This window comes from Lissotriton vulgaris, chromosome 4_1 (assembly GCF_964263255.1).
Source record: "Lissotriton vulgaris chromosome 4_1, aLisVul1.2, whole genome shotgun sequence".
NCBI classification, from domain to species: Eukaryota; Metazoa; Chordata; class Amphibia; order Caudata; family Salamandridae; genus Lissotriton; species Lissotriton vulgaris.
The window spans coordinates 1,358,416,730-1,358,434,245 of NC_141691.1; the positions used below are offsets into that span (position 1 = coordinate 1,358,416,730).

Sequence of the window (17,516 nt, forward strand, 5' to 3'; positions counted from 1 at the left end):
GCCATACTTCGCCGAGCTGGCTTTGGGACCTCCTTCTGTAGGCTAGGCTTGTGGGTCTCTTATATAGTGCCCCTACCGCCCAGGTCTGTGTAAACGGTGTCCTTTCTCAGCCCTTCGCAAACCTAAGGGGCACTCAGATGGGTGACAGTTGCCCCCCTTGTTATTTGCCCTTGCAATCAAGCCCATGTGGTGCTTGGTTAGATGTGATGCTTTGGTTTGGGAATGGCAGTGGGAGGGAGGCCTTAGGACCACACCACCCTATATGCAGATGATGTTCTGTTCTTCCTTAGCACCCTCAATCTTTGAGCCCCAATGCCTTGAGATCCTTTGTCTGTATGGTGAGGAATCCGGTTTGCATATTAATATGTCCAAGTCGCTACTGCTACTGGCCCTCCCTGGTGCCCTGCGATACGGGAAGGCACCTCTCCTTTAAATATCTTAGCATCTATGTCTCTTGTCTCCCAGAACTAGTATGGTCCCTCAACTTTCGGTCCCTCACATCGGACTTGGACAGGGGTTTGCAGAAGTGGAGTCGCTTGCCACTTAACTCGATGGGGCGCATCACTTTCTTTAAATGGCTGTGCCACACTCGCTATCTTTACATTCTGGTGAACTTTCCCCATCCGATACCTCTGGCATGGTTTTACTCCCTTACTTCGAGGATGACAACCTTCTTTTGGGCGGGGGTGGCACCGAGTAGCCTTCTCCTCTGCGAGGAAGTCCCTGTATGATGGGGGCCTCAGCATGACCGATATGTATGAGTACTATCTTGCTGTGCACCTAGACCAGATTATCCAGTACCGTCTCGAATTGCATCTCATGGGCCTCAATGGAGTTCCTGGTATGCCCTAAAGCAGCCCAATACCTGATGCTGTTTCCTCCTGCACCCAGGTGACAATGCTTTGTTGGAGAGTGGCCCCACGTTATATCCACAGGGATCGTCGCCTTACTTGATTGACGCCAAAATGGACCTGGCTGTAGCAGGTGTTGAGTCTTCAGGGGTTCACTCAGTGGGATATGATTGGGATTACTTACCTGGAGGAGGTTCGCCGAGGGGGGGCACTGATGTCCTTCCAGGAACTGAAGGACCAGTATCGCCTCTCTCACAAGCAATTCTTTTGCTATCTTCAACTCCGTCATGCCCTGCTTGTATATATCTCAGTGGATACCCAGATCCCTGAAAATAATCCTTTAGATGCTAAAGTGCTGATAGGAAAGTTGGGCAGGGGAGCGATCGTGATACTTTACAGCTCCATGGTGATTAATGCACCAGATCACTTCCTCCTTTTGAAACACATATAGGAGAACTTGGTGGGTAAGTTGGATGATGATGATAGGAGGAAGTCTTGTCTTGCCCAGCGAGAATTGGCAATATCCTCACAACTCCGGTTGGTTCAAATCAACTTTATCCAAGTGACTTGTTTGACCCTCCCCCCCAATGACTTCAATGGATGGGCCTTGCTACCCAGGTCACATGTGCGAGATGCACCCTGCCCGCTGCAGACTGTTTTTATATGGTCTGGTCTTGCCCTACTTTATCAAACTTTTGGGGAGGGGCTAGGAAAGAGGTCTCTGAGGTGCTGGGCCACCACATTGGTCTGAGTCCTCGGATGGCCCTACTGGGTCTCCTGGAGGAGGCGTTGGGACTTCAATCCGAGAGGATCTTCATAAGCGTGTGGTCATTACAAATAAATAAGCAGGAATTTGTCAGAAGACATTGCCTGACATTTAACCTCTCTCTTTGAAGCACAGCAAATGTAATAAGATAAATACAGAATGTAAATACATATTTTTTTGTTGATGAGACTTGTGCCATCCAAAAATCGGTTAGTGATCCACAGTTTGGGAAACGCTGCTCTAAATCATCTGTGGGTGACAAGGGGTGTGCAATATACCGCCTGGTAGTGTAACATAACAAGGTATGGCATAGTTTTGGATTACACTAAGAGTTGTCCAGTCTTCTATAGAGATTACTATGGCAGACAATGTTTAATTAACCATATCTCCAATAGATTTATCAAAAAGTGCAGAACATTTGGTGACCCTCACATTGAACAATATATTCTCAGATTTATGCTACGTGCAACACATACAATGAAAAACGGGCTACATCAGAGTCTACTTGCATTATTGACAGGTCACACCTCCTCCTTGTTACTTCACTGACTCCACCCTCACCATGTAGGTTTTAGAAAGCTCTTAATATCAGGGATGCACCGAGAAAGTGGGTTGCTAGTTGAGAAGGGTGAAAGCCCCTTAATAAACGCAATCTTTCTCAGGGTGAACCACAAAATTCACTAAATAAACTTGCGCTTAAACCTCTAGTAGCTTGGCGCAAAAGCAGTGAGGCTTAACTTAGAAGCAATGTACGAAGAATTTCTACAGCACTCAAACAGTAATAAAGTGAAAACACAATACAAGAAAAATCCCAATTGAATTTGGAAAAAGTAGTAGTAGAATCGGAGATATGATTTTTTTTAAGTTGTAGGTAAAAATATTCCCACAAAGCACATGTCAGATACATGGTCAAGGTTTGTCCCACTGAAGATTTACCTTCTCAAATCTGCATGAAGAGCATAGTTCACCTTGGTAGGGGCAACGAGAAGGAGGCTGTCGAACCAGGTCAAGCATAGAGGAAGGTTGCTGCTGGAGCAGAGAGCCGGTCGCCGCTTGAGATTTGTGTTGCTGGTTGGAGCAGGTCTCTTTGGAGCTTTTTTCTTTAACTACTTTATTTATTTCAATATCCAGTTTCACAAAAATACGACATAAAAGCAATAAAAATAAAACCTTCCTCACAGAGTTTTTCACTGCCAGGACATGTAAAACTTAAATACACATGTCCAACTTTTCAAATGTCATGCATCCTTGACCTGTGAGCCTTTAGGGATTACCTTAGGGGTGACTTATAAGTATCAAAAAACAAGGTTTCGGCCTGGCAACAGCTTTATTTTGCCATGTCAAAATGACAGTTTTATAACTGCACTAAATGCTGCAATGGCAGTCTTGAGACATGTTTCAAAATGCTGCTTTAGTGAGTGGCACATCAAGTGCTGCAGCCCACTAGTACCATTTAATTTACAGGCCCTTGATATATGAAGTACCATTTACTAGGGACTTATAAGTACATTAAATGTGCCATTTAGGTGGAAGGCAATTTTACTAAGTATTCAAGACAGAGCACTTTACCACTGATTAGCGGGAAAAAAAGTAAAGAGAGTTCCAAAAGAAAACAAAATCGGGTTCAGCAAAGGAAGGTAGAGGTAGGCAAACAATCTGGCATGGCCCTACTGAAAGGTCCAAGTCGAATATCTACCAATATATACTTTTTTATATTTTATATACTTTCTAAACAAGTATTTTACATATGTAGTTGCTTTCTTAAGTAAAATATCTACAGTTCAATTTCCATTTCCGTATCTCTATTTTAAATGGAGTCTGTTTTACCAGCGTGCAGATTCATCAAACTATGCTTGCACATTTGTAAGGGCCAACATGTCCTTCACAAAAGCGTGGATGGATTTCCTGACCCAGCATGCCCTAGATATTGAGGCCTTCTTGCAGGTTTAAGGCCGGCCAACAAATACAACTTATGTCCTCACATTTCTTGACCACGCTTCATTGTATAGTAAAGGAGCAAGCACACACTCAAACTTTGTGATAAGCTTGGGACTGTGTTTGCCATGTTTAGGTCTGGTTACAGAAAGCATTAATTGTTTGAAAAATCTCATGTTATCAATTCTTCAAAAACCTCCAATAAGAAGTGCAGAGAGAGACGTGGGGTTTTTGTTAACTTGGTTTTTGTGGTTTGGCATTACTTGACTGGGTTATCCATCAAGCATGACATTTTGAGGATAGTTACATTGCTTAATATGGCCCAACTCCTTTAACTAGACTGCAGGCGCACTATGTTGCTTGTATTTGAGTTCTAATGTGGTTCTTTGAAATATTTACTTTGCTCACACAATATTTTAATTTCTGATTTATGGCTTGTTCGTTTAGGAAGTGTTTTCTGTTTGGGACTCTTAGCCTATCATCAAGATAACAATGCTACGCTATTTAGTAATAACTATGCATATGTTTCACTCTGCTGTCATTATAACAATGTTGTTAGATTTACATTTTGTTTTGTTCACAAAATAAAGACATGACTTTCTTAAAGACACAAAAAACATACTAACTTTTTGTCTAAAGTGTCTACGATGCACAATTTTGCTATTCATGCTTTTAAGTTCTCCAGGTTCAACACAAACTTTTTCATAATACTCTCCTTTGAGGATGCAACTTCTCTTCTAATGTAATCTGTTCAGCATGAGAGGACTACTCCCAGCTCTCATACTGTTGTAGCCAAACATATAGCTTCATAATGTGGCTTTCTGTTTAGGACATCGGTGGGCAACACACAGAAAGTTGCCCAATTATTACCAAACACTTCTTCTAACAAAAAGCCATTGTTTGACTTTGCCTATGCTTGTTATAAGGTATTACACCAAAGAGGTGTGTGTCAGGGACAGACTGAATCCTATAGTTGCGTCAAAAGTCTCCACCGAAAACTGGTCAATCCTTTGATTATTTCACAATGCGGGTACATAAATCCTTCTTTCATATGTGCCCTGAAAAAGTTGGTTGCTATATTCAACTTGGTGCATGCAGCTTGGATTTTCTAAGACTGCACGTTTCCACAATAGTCAAATTCACTTTTCACTTCTCACTTCCGGGCTGCTTGTGCCATGCAGTCAAAGCTTGGCTGGACACCAAAAGCAGTCCTGGCGAACATTTTCAAACCAGCCCAGCTCCATTTATCCTCTGGCATCTGCCTCTCCATTTCTCGCGCCCTCTCTCTCTTCTTTCTCGCCTTTCCCTCTCTCTCTCTCATTCTTCTGAAAGCCCCCCACCTGCTGAAATTACCCGGGAAAGCTGGTGGAAGTAGCAGAAGCGCGACCGCTGCCTTAAAAAACACATCTTCCATTGGCTCCAGCCCACTGGGGAATGCCCGGTGGAGAAAGCAGCCAGTCCGAGACTGTCGAATGCATGCCGAGCAAATTAAAAGTGCTCTGCACAATGCGTAGGGTGCGCTTGCAAGGCACTTATCCATATAATTACAAAGATGGCTTTCAGTGTAAACGTTAGAGATGTGAATGCAGGACTTTTTCCCATGAACAGATGGCCTGGCAGGAGGTGGCAGCCAAATGGCTGTCGAACATATGATATGAAGCTATTAATAAGAGAGTATACTTAGCTACATTTCACAGGCAACAGGAAACATTCAAGTTCTGTGAAGATTATTATCGCTTTTGTAACACTCATTGCCATAACACCGTTTCAGTGCCGCTGACTGACTGCACGTGTTGTCTTTTAGCCACCCCCTCACTTTGGTATTACCCAGGAAGTCGATCGTGTCTGTAATCTGCCTCCTGGTCGAAGATTGGCCTATTTCAGTACCCCTTCATAATGACCTTCGACTTCGCACAGCGCGCACAATTAACACAGGAATACATGGCACATTTACCATTAAGTGACACATATTAATTTCTGATAATACAGATTAGAGATATTTTTGTTGTTGCCCATTGTCCTGATTCCTTACCAGTAATCCTCGTTACTCTTAGTCCTACTCGTCCTCGACCCAGTCATAAACACAAAAGGTAGTATCCAATCCTAGACAGGATACAAAACAGGAAACTCTTGCTAACCCCTCCCACCCTCCTGCTAAGAGCTATAATATACTAGCTACACCTTAGCACTTTCTGAAATACCAAGCACACAAGACCTGACAATGGGTAGGTATCGGATTTACACCAGATTTGGGCTGTTTCTGTGCTGTTCAGATGCCGTCAGCAGTCCAGAGGAGGCCCGAGTGGCCTTTCTGAAGGCAGGGTCAGTGGCTTCGTTTCGGCATACAAAGGTCCATCGAGTGTGCTTAGGAGGCATCAGTAAGGATCTTCATGTATAGAGGGCAGGGGAGGTACCAAACTTTCAGTCTATTACCTAGAACTTGGAGCCATTAGTAGATGAGGCACAAATATTTATGGCTGTCAGCTTACTTAAAAGGGGTGGCCAAGGACTTAATGAGGCACTACAAGTAGGTGGAGAACCAACCTTTTGGGGATGAAAACTCGGATAGGTTGGAGATCATACCGGGGTCAGATTGGCCAAATAGTTCATGCTGCAAATTTTGCAATGCATGGCCCAGCTGTTTTTTTCCACATGAGGCAAAGGATGGCCTCCGGGTTCAAGAAGGCAGAGCAATTTGCCAGTGTTGGGGTCTGTCCATTGGATAGGGAGTCCGAGGTAGGTGATGCAGATACAAAAGGGAAGAGACCATCCATGCCTGGACGAGAGAGGTTGAGCGAGGGCACATTGGCCTTGTAGTGGGGAGGAAACTCAAAATTGAATTGATCCATGCATCTAGGGTGGTACACATTAAGGTTCTGGTATAGGCAACAACTTTTAAGGTGCTGGTGCAGTCAGCCAGCAGGCACGTACCCAGTGGGGAAACGCTCAGCAGATATATACTCTGAAGCACCCAAGGAGTGTGGTTTTGGGGAAAGAGGGCCGTTCCTTGGTGTTGGGTTGCATTTGTCATCTGGGGGCACAAGCTCTCCATTTGGTAGTCGCATTAATTTACGGGCTGTTACCAGAGCCCTCCTGCGGTGGCGGGGGGGGGGGGTAACATTTTCGCCCTGTGGCAGAATTTCTAGCAGCAACAAAAAGGGGGTTCCCCAAAAGTCTGGACTGATTTATTAAATATATACCTTGTAGGGGTGTTGATTTGTGTGGGCACTGGGCAGGCAGGAAGGGGGGACTGACCAGATGGTGGTCCTGGGGCTTTCTGCCCTATCCCAGAATGCCTGAAGTTGAACGTTTTGGGGTATTTACCTGGTGACAGGTACGCAGGCAGGGGCAGAGTGCCCTGGTGTTCTTTTTGCCATATCACAGCGCGGAACCCTATGCGTGGATAAACAGTGAATCTTGTCCTTAAAACATAGGGTGCCACCAGTTGGAGTGGAACGTTTTTTTAATACTTTAACTGATGACATCCCTTATATCCATCCAAACAAACGCTGTATGACTAAAATCCATGTGGACACACCTCCTACTGAGAGGATAAAATAATTGGTGAAGCATATGATCGTAGACAGGAAAATTAGCAGAACCATACCGTCTAGCCAAACTGAGGAGAATCATATTGTTACCTTCCTTTCCCTCAAACTGTAAAGTGCTCTGATATCCTTCGGAATCATGTTCGCGCTATATAAAACTTTATAAATAAATCGAAAGGCCTCTATTACCTCCCTTTTACCAATGGGGTGGAGGTGTCGTTACCAGTCTCTTGCTGGGCCAGTCCATTAATGTATGCAGATTGAGCAGGGATAGGGGGTCTGTGTAGAAGTGGCCTCACTTCAGGTGTGATTCACAACTTTGAACTAATCTGTGTGCAAAATGTCCTGGCAGCATTTGCATTTTGTTTTATCTCAGCAAAATTAGGAAAACATGCCTCTTTTAGAGCACTGTCTCCTTCTCCCCTTCATAATGCTTAAAACATGGAAACAGTGTTTTGCAAAAAAGCGCAATCCGCAAATGTGGGCTACTTTTATTTAAGGTACCCGGATCTTATTTTGAGCCCAATCCAATTGTGCCCTCAACTGCAGTATTACATATGCTCCAGTGTAACTAAAGTTGCGTTTTATTTGTAATTGTTTTAAATTTCTCTCCATATGGTTTGACACTATATTGTTTTCAAAGGAACCAAAATCCTAACGTAATTTTGTGGTCATTACCTCTTCATCCCTCTTCCTTGGCTGAGTCATGAACAATTTTTTTGTTCAGGCACATGATGGAATGCAAGATTGGGGGGTGAAAAGGGACTGCTGTTGCTCTTGCCTTTTAAGAGTGAAAAATGATCATTCTTTTCTCTGTCAATTAATTAATTGCATGGACTGTGCGGAGAAGAATTTCACTGAAAATAAGGTGAAGGCAGTTGATGGGAACCTTGAGGACCTGCCAGCAAGGGTTAAAATATGGAGCGAGAGCTTGACAAATATGTATGCAAGCTTCAGACCTTGAAGTGCCTCTTAAAAGGAGATTGCCAGTGCAGTACAAGCTCTTTTCTTGTTTAAGGCCTATGAAAAAGAGACATCAAATTGTTGGATGTCTCAACATGCGGAGACTTCTTACTTAAGGATGATTTGGGGGGGCTCACAGATCCAGACCAACTCTCTCACAGAGGAAATGAGAAAAGTGCTTGACCTTTTGATGCTGAGGCGAAGGAACAGATCATGAGTAGAATGTTCTGGCCACCACTGAAGCCCATGGAACCACTTGGTCTATGGCAATTCCAACTACGTCACTTATGTCATCTCAAATATCCTTGCAGTAGGGTACCAGTTTAGGGCATCTTCAAAAAACAAGCTCCGGTTTGCTATTGCATATTATCCCTGCCAACATGGATATGACCTATAACTGTCCTTTTTGTGAACTCTGAATGCTGAGCATTGCAAACAAAATAAAGTGTTTGTGCAGATGTGTGGTTGTCATAGAAAGCTTACAGCATGAATAACCAGATCAAAGTCTGATTATTCAGCGCTATGATGTAACAACAGTGGAAAACTGTTAGACCTGTCAGCCTTAGGATGTTCTTCCCCCAAACGCGTTGCCTACTTATCTCAAATTTTTGCTGAAATGTGTTTTGTTGGCCTTAGGGCTCTGTCCACTTTACCACTGATAACCAGTGCAAAAGTGCTCATACTAACTCCCCTAAACATGGTTTGATTGACATATACCTAATTGGCATATTTAATTTACTTGTATGCCACTTGTAGACTAGTTTACTATATACCTAGGACCGGTATATTAAATGCTACCAGTGGGCCTGCAGCACTTATTGTGCCACCCACTTAAGTAGCACCCTACAACATGTCCCAGGCCTGCCATTGCAGCCTGACTGCAGTTTTAAACTGACATGTGGACTTGGCAATTAAACCCCCCTGCCAAGCTTTAAGCACCCCTGTTATTACATATAGATCACCCTTAAGGTAGTCCCTAGGTTGCACATTGGACAGGGTGTTGTGTAGTTAAAAGGTTGGACATGCAATTTTAAGTTTTACATGTCCTGGTAGTGAAAAACTCCTAAATTAGTTTTTCATTGCTGTGAGGCCTACCGATCCCATTGGGCATTCCCTATTACATTTAATGAGCTGTCATTCTTAATTGGTAGCAGGTAGATATGTCATGTTCGGTACCTATAAGAGAAAGTTATAGCTAGAATTCGTTTTCTTAAAGACTTTGTTTCTAACTAAATACCCTTAAATGTCTTAGATATAGACATATATTGAACAGACACTCTAACATATCATGATAGACGAAAAATACTTATATTGATCAAATTATTTTTTTATTTTTTTATATAAAAACAGTTTCTTTTTGCTTTTTTTCCTTTTTTCAAAATTTTATAAATTTGGTATTAAAGTGAATCAGACATTGATTTGATTGTGTATTGAGATTCCAAATAATTCTTGGCTATGAGAGAATTCAATTACAGACATAAACATATAATTAGTTTTTCATTGCTGTGAGGCCTACCGATCTCATTGGGCATTCCCTATTACATTTAATGAGCTGTAATTCTTAATTGGTAGCAGGTAGATATATCATGTTCGGTACCTATGAGAGAAAGTTATAGCTAAAATTAGTTTTCTTAAAGACTTTGTTTCTAACTAAATACCCTTAAATGTCTTAGATATAGACATATATTGAACAGACACTCTCACATATCATGATAGACGAAAAATACTTATATTGATCAAATTATTTATTTATTTTTTTATATAAAAACAGTTTTTTTGCTTTTTTTCCTTTTTTCAAAATTTTATAAATTTGGTATTAAAGTGAATCAGACATTGATTTGATTGTGTATTGCGATTCCAAATAATTCTTGGCTATGACAGAATTCAATTACAGACATAAACATATACAAATCCTCTGTGATAGATGAGAAACGTTGACTCAGGCAGTGCGGCAGATGTCTTCAACGCGCGTTTCGGCAAACATGCCTTATCAGGTAGCCGTCCACTAATTCGGGATGTTCGGTTTCACCGATATTATCCTCGGATTCCAGGTAGGGTCAAACACCCGTATATTACGTTTCTGTCTGAACGGTGACAACGGGTACTCCTCGTAAGGCAGTTCCAGATCGATTGTGGAGCCAGCAGAGAAAGGGGTATTGTAACGGGTAGGATTCAGGCGATGAATGGTAGTTATCTGAATCCTAGATACATTTGAATGGCTTGGTAATTGCCGTCAAGTCCTACATGCTGAGATTCGAATGGGCCGTTTTTAATATTTTGTCGATGCTGTTTTCCTTTGATAAAGCGATTGGTGATATACCGGACGTTCCGAATCGGTAGTGCTGGCTCCAAAAGGGTTCAGCGGAACGGGATGAAATTGTAATAATAAACTCTCTTTAATGGTAAATTCGGAACTTTCATTACAATTTATAAAATTCAATTTTTAGAAAGTTGGTATTTTCCTGCCCTTTGTGTCTGCAGCCTGCCTTAGGTCGCATGACTGGGTATAGCGGATAGACTTTGTGAATTCCTCTCAGACAGTCACGCAATAGAGGGATTAGGTGTGCCTCAATGGGCCATCTGCTGGCAGGATGGGGGCGGAGCTGAGCACAGCCCCACTTACACCTGATTAGTCGGTGCTCTGCCTTCACACAAAGGGCTTAACAACCTGCATTGTCTTACAGTCAGCTTGGGGCCAGGGTAGGTGAGTAAGGAAATTCCATGTACTTCAAATAAACTTTGCAGAAGCTTCTCCCACCTTGCAGAAGAAGGGCACCACAGTATAAATATAGGACTTTCAGACCCACTCTCCAGTTCACTATTGGGCCTGTGGAAGGACTCTCAGAGGACTGCCTATTGCTATGACCTTCTGTGCACTCTGCTAGACTGCTGCTGTACCTGGAAGAACTGATTTGCTGCCTGAAGTCTGCCTTGAACCCTCAGAGGCTAGCTCTGCTGTTGAGCCCTGCATCTTCACATGCACCCAGGAATACCAGAAGTGACTCTAAGGGCTAGTTTGCTGGCCTCCTGTTCAGAGCCAAAGGGACATAAAAAGCTCCCACCATCTTGATCCCGCACCTGGACCCCACTTGAGTAAATCCTGAACCCCCAAGAGGAGTCTCACCAGTCCTGGACCCTTGCTTGTGGTGCTAAAGGGGCCCAATGGGCCCAAAACTGAGGACACATTTTGGCCCAAAAGTGCTCCGAGAACCAGAAGGAGACAAGAGCCAACCTGCTTGCCTATACACCTAAGGTTCATCACCAGTCTGAGGCGGTTTCTCCAGCTCCACCCTTCTTCGCAGCAGCAAATCCATTTCAGCTGTCCTTCGCCAAAGGGGTATCCGACTTCATGGACCTGCCTTTGGCTACAGCCCTCTGCCTCGTCCCACTGGAGATTTTCAACTTCATTTCGACGACTGAGTACGAGCACAGAAATCGTCGCCATGGCTTCGACCCAAGTCCATCTAACGATGAAGCTCCCTCGACCCCCTACAGCCATGCCTCGCTGAGCTTTACCTTCTCAGATACTTTTCCCAGATTTTCTCCTAAAGTTAAGCGCTGATAGGGCCCAATCCACTTCTTGTATCGATGGTGCTCCATTTCGGTCTGACGTATCTTTCAACTTTGACCATGTGACTAGATGTCTGCAGTTGGCACTATGATATTTTAGGCTCTATTTTTCAATAAAAAATGTACAAATTCATATCTCCAGCTCTACTGATTAGATGTTTGTCATTTTGGTATTAAATAATTAATTAAAATGTACTCTATTTTTCTAAACTGGTTTGGGATTTTTCTTTCGTTGTGTTTCCACTTTTTTACTGTTTGTGCGCTGCATAAATACTTTACACATTGCCTCTATGTTAAGCCTGACTGCTTTTGTTGCCAAACTACACATGGTTTAGCACAGGTTAATTTAGTGACTTTTTGTGGTTCACCCTGCAAGGTATTGGGGCTGTTTCTTGATCAGGGCTTAACACCCCAGTCAACCAACAACCCAATTTCTCACAGAAACACAAGTTGTTTCTCTCTGTAGTTAGGTCACACGTTGAAGTGTTCCCTTCCCCTGTTTTTCCCACCTCACCAGGGTCAGTAAAGACCTGGGCAAGACAGCAAAATGGTGGTCTCACCTGTCTTCTTCCGCCTCTCCACAGTCTCAAGGGGGTGGTGGGAGAATGCAGGCGGCACTGTGCCTGAGGCAACTGTCACATTCCCCTATTAATGGTTGTCTCTGTTGATAAGTGCTGACAGGAGAAACCAAAACACACTGTCTAGGTGTTCTCACAGAGACATTGTCATTGTTGCATCAGCTCTCCACTTTCAATGTGAACACAGAGAGCACTGCTTTGGGGTTTGAGGGGAGGAGACAGATGGATGTGGGAGGTGGGTGGCAGTATGTTTTAAAAAAAAAAAATATTTGGGTGAGTGTAGGGATGTGTGGCACACGATTACCCATTTTTTACATTTCGGAGGGGTAGAAAGTTAATAACGGATGTTTTTCACCTTGGGAATACAATTCACACCATATACATCACTTTTGTTGTCTATTTGATGTCACTAAAACCACTTGGTGGAAAACATCACTGTTATTCACTGTTAACCTTCTATAATTCTATGTGTTTTGTGAGTCCTCTTCCGGATCTCAACCCTCTTTTCTGCTGTGAAAGGTCTACCTAATTCTCTTTCCCATGAAAGCTGCTAATTCTTCTTTGGCTTACCCTTAACATGCACCAACAAGCAATAGATGTATGATGCTATTCTCGCACTTTGACTACCAGTGTTTTTAAGTGCTCTTCTGTGTTCATTCAGTGCAGAAAGAAACGTTGGAATGCCTGAAAGTATCCAGGACCCTCAAGCCTTCATTCTTGGGATAAAGGTTCTTCTGCTGGTGGCTTTTTTATGGGTTTTCCTTTTGCAGATAAAATAATTAAAGGCCTTTTGGCATGTGTTTAACAAAGAGAATTAGACTATAAGGAAATTTAGCCTTAAATTGGTGCAAGGGTTTTGGAAAGGCTGTCATCTTTATCACATCTCTCCTGTCGATCTAGGAATCAAGCCTATGGTGATAATACTGAAAGTCTCCATGTAGCCCCCCTTTAGTAGCGGCAGTAGTTCAACCCCTCCATTTTTAGATTGCAAGGGGTTAATTTTGAAGTTCTTAATTCACTTTCCATCTGAACCCAAAGCTGTGGTACAATGTCTGAACCTGGTCCAATTCAGAATTTCAGATTTCAGATTGTTTATTTTAAAGGCTGCTACTTTTTCTGTGAAGGCTGTTGATGACAAGTCCTGTTGGGACATCATATTTATATGGCTCTCACTTAGAGTAATTTTAAATTAATCTTTGCCAATTCATATGCTTTGAATGAAGACATTGTCTTGGATTCTGTGCTCCATGGCTCCATGGATAAGATGAGCAACAATGGAAACAACTAATTTTTGTTGAGTGCCTGTTCGAACCGTGATCTGGCGTGCACTTTAATTCTCTTCCATAAAAGTTCACCTATTGGCGATGACTGCCTACAGAAAGCCTCTTTTTTCAAAAACACTGGAGGACATTAAACATATTTTCCCCCCGAAACAGAGGCCTTCTCCTCCTTGGGTGTTAAATAGTGTATCTTCATGTTTCATGGCTTCACCATTCTTTTTTTCTGACAATAACATCCACATGCAGGATTAATGACATTTAGACCTATGTTACCATGACCATGTAGATTTTCCATAGCGATTGCGTGGTTATGAAGACTCTTCCAAAATTTCTAACTAAAGTAGTTTCAGACTTCCATGTAAATCGAACCAATACCATACCAATGTTCCTTCAGAGCCCTTTTTTTGCAGGCAGAACGTTTCCTCTATCCACTCAAATAAAACTAAAGACATAGGAAAATCCGTACAGTTATTTGTTAAATATGGTCCATTACGTTCAGGTCTGGCCATGTCTGAACAATCCCTGTCCAAAAGGATTTTTCCTTGAATTTTACTTTGCTACCAAGAAGCAAATACAACTTTACCTGGTAAACCAAAAGCCCATTCCACCAGAGGTAAAGAGGTTACAGCTGCTTTGCTTTACTAAATAATATCTAAATTTCCAAAATCTGCAAAACAACAACACCTGTTCACACCTTTACGAGACACTATTGTCTTGATTCTGATTCTAGGGTAGATTCACAAGTAGAGCATGCCTCCTTGACAAGTCTTTTTGAATAATTTCCATAGATTTTTCTACTTTCCTTTCCTTGTTAATAATGGGCATGCCAGTCTATTCTTTGCTATGATTATGAATGAAGATCCCCGGAAGGGGAAGGAACTCTGTCCTACTTGTAATTCTACTTCAGGGGAATCTCCATTGAAGTCCTAAGCAACCATCCCCCCACCCCAGAAGAAGGGAAAAGATGATAAATGTTCTGTATGTAATTTTATCTATTACATTCAGTGTATAAAAATAACCATCTACAGGGCAGAACTGGACACTAGAGGGCTTAGATCCCCTAAGTACACAGAGCCATATTCATAAGGCCCTTATACCGCAGTTGCATCACTTTTTGTGATGCGGCGGCGTAAATGCACCACACTGCAACATATTCACAAAGGGGTGCATCTAGGCAGATGCATCAGTTTGTAAACCCCTGTGCTACATTTTACCTGCAACAGGTATAATGTATGCAGTGTGGGCGTTCCGACGCAGAAAAGCCTCATAGAAGTGTTGCACTGAAATCTATGAGATTTCACTGCGTCACTTCTACAGCCTCACTGTGTCAAATCCTTATACCTGCTTGAAGCAGGCATAAGGGGTGACGCATGCTTTTTCGCATGAGGTTTGCCCCATGTGAAATGACACATTGTTGCAGTTGCGTCTGTTTCCAGACACACTCCAGCAAAGCGCCATTTTTTGCCGACAGATACGGCAGGATTCCTGACGTACCTGTAAATCCTTGCGACAAGGAGCGCAGTACAGTAAATATGGCGCATCCATGGTTTTGCATCGCTGTTACCGCAGCAAAGCAACACTTTTCATAAATGAGGCCCACAGTGTCAATTTTCAGCATAGCTGCAGCCTATATGACTATGTTGCCCTAATTTCTCTTCCCCTTAATTCACTTTACAAAATAATTACACAAAATGGCACCTAATATTTCGAATGACGTTTCTGCTTTTAGGCATATTTTCTTTTTTTAAAAGCATGTGAATGGAATTGACAATATATCCAGCTTTATAGGACTATTCAGTGCTTACGACTTCAATGGAGATTTCTCTGAAGGAGAACTAGGATTACAGAAAATAAACTGCCATACTTTTATCAATGGTAAGAAAAGGAACTATCACTCTAGGCGATGCAAGGGTGGGTGATCAAATACTCGAACAAGTTTCGGAAGCTCTCATCTTTAAATGATATGGCAGGTTAGACTCCCTTGAGGAAAGCTAGAATTATCTTTAGGTCTTGTAGAAAGTGTCTTGTTCATTATGACATGCAAAAGCACGAACACCATTTGCACGTGCAGGTGTTCCCACTGTGCGCTCAAGCTCCCTTTATGCTTGCAGGGTTCTGTGCCCCTTTCACGTTTTCATTGTTTAGTATCCCTTTACCTGGAGGAGTGCATTGTTACTCCTAGCTCATAAATAGGGGTTTAAGAATCCCCCTTAATTACAGGTTGTAGGCTGTTAGCCCCCTAGCAAAGGTTTTTGCTTGAATGCCAATGGATTAGCAGTGGGCAAAGTTGATTAATGTCATTGCTTTACACCTGTCTCAATTTTTGAAACAAATATCCATTGTGTCTAGTGTAATTGCACTGTCCATCAAGGCAAGGCCTAGCCTAAAATATGATGCAGTGGCATTATGTTCTTCATTTTATTTTTATTACAGCACCACAGGTGACACTGTGGACTGATGTCTTCAGTGGATAAAATGTGTAGAAATGGAGTGTCCCAGGACATTGTGGTTATTATTAGTGACATGTATGGTAACACCTGATTGATGGAAGAACATGGTTCGAAAATGATGGACACATCTATTGCTTGTAAGAACAGTTTAAGACAGGGAAGTGTCTGAGCACTGCCCTTATTTAGTCATTACCTGTTTGGTAACTTAAGGAAGGCACTCTCAAATCTGCCAGAAATGGGCAACAGGATTATGGAACTATATTATACGACACACGCCAACCTGTAGTGCTTCGCAAAGCACCACTAATACAATATATGGCTATGTGAAGTGTAATAGACTTATTGTATATCTTGAAAAACCACAGGTAATGTATTTTGGGATTGTCATAAAGCACAGGAGTTAGGTTTACAGAAACCTAGGCACTGAAATAAAAAAAATGGGTCAACTGGTGGTAATATGATAAAACGAAGACGCCTGGAGTCTTGGTTAATACAACAGTTCAGTTTGATAACTATTATGAATCATGAGTGTACAAATTCTCAACAGGCTTGGCCTTTTCATTTGTAGGGGTATCTAGGCACAATAATTCATATTTAATCTAAATGGATAACACTGAAATTATATTTCTTTAATTAATCAAAATAGGGAAGAGATTCGCCACAATTCGTAAACATTTATTTAATATTTAATATAAACAATCATTCATTGTAGATCAAAAGTATTAAAAAGTCATAAAGATGACACACCTAAACAGAAAACTTTACTATCATAAAATTAAAAACACCTATCCAAGCAAACTTTCCATTCATACTCTATTCGTTTTGACTTGGTAAAGGTAGACTTCTAAGAGGTAATGTAATCTCTTATTTGATCGTCTATTACATGTATGGGCTTTTTAGTCAGCAGTTCCTCTTAGCCATATTTCTCAAAGAAAGGTCATCTTCATAAGTTGTACAATGCATGGATCCAAATATTACTAGGTTCGGGATCACTTATTGCAGCCTGTAATTGACCCCTGTATTATGCGATAGGAGTATGGAATAAACATGAGAACACAAAATTACCATGTACAAATCAGCATGTGGATTCCCCATTTTGGGGCTAATTCCGCCCCTACCACTTCCATTTACCACCAGCTTTCAGTTGGTGGTATATCTAAGAGGGGATTGGGGTGAAGAGGGGGTGAGGTTCTACGGGGTAGTGGAGGTTTGAGCCAGGCAAGGGGAAACCTTCCATGTTGCCAAGTGCTGTAGAAGGGGGTTGAGCAGGGGCCGGGTCGTGCTGTGCCCGCAGCCCCTGCCCACACCCACACATGATATTACTGCCCAGCTTTTCTTGCTAATTAAATTGGGCCTTGTGTTCCTGCACCTGGTAAAAATGGGTGTGGACACACCAGAGCTCTTATGATCCATCAGAGTGGTATCTCACCTAGAGACATTGTTGCACACAACTCATAACCGTGCCCTTGGTGGAAACGCTTTCGTTGGTAATGGAAAATGAGCTATCCTTTAGCAGGGCTCCTTTCTGAGAATTGGTGTAACTCAGTGACAGGTCAGTGGATGGAGAGGTGTGGT

At 42.2% G+C, this 17,516-nt stretch overlaps 1 protein-coding gene across 5 annotated transcripts in view; it reads left to right on the forward strand.

Moving 5' to 3' along the window:
- MYOM1 (myomesin 1) overlaps nucleotides 1-17,516 on the forward strand; it is a 736,755-nt gene that overhangs the window by 202,103 nt on the left and 517,136 nt on the right. The gene's annotated exons all lie outside the window — the stretch shown is intronic.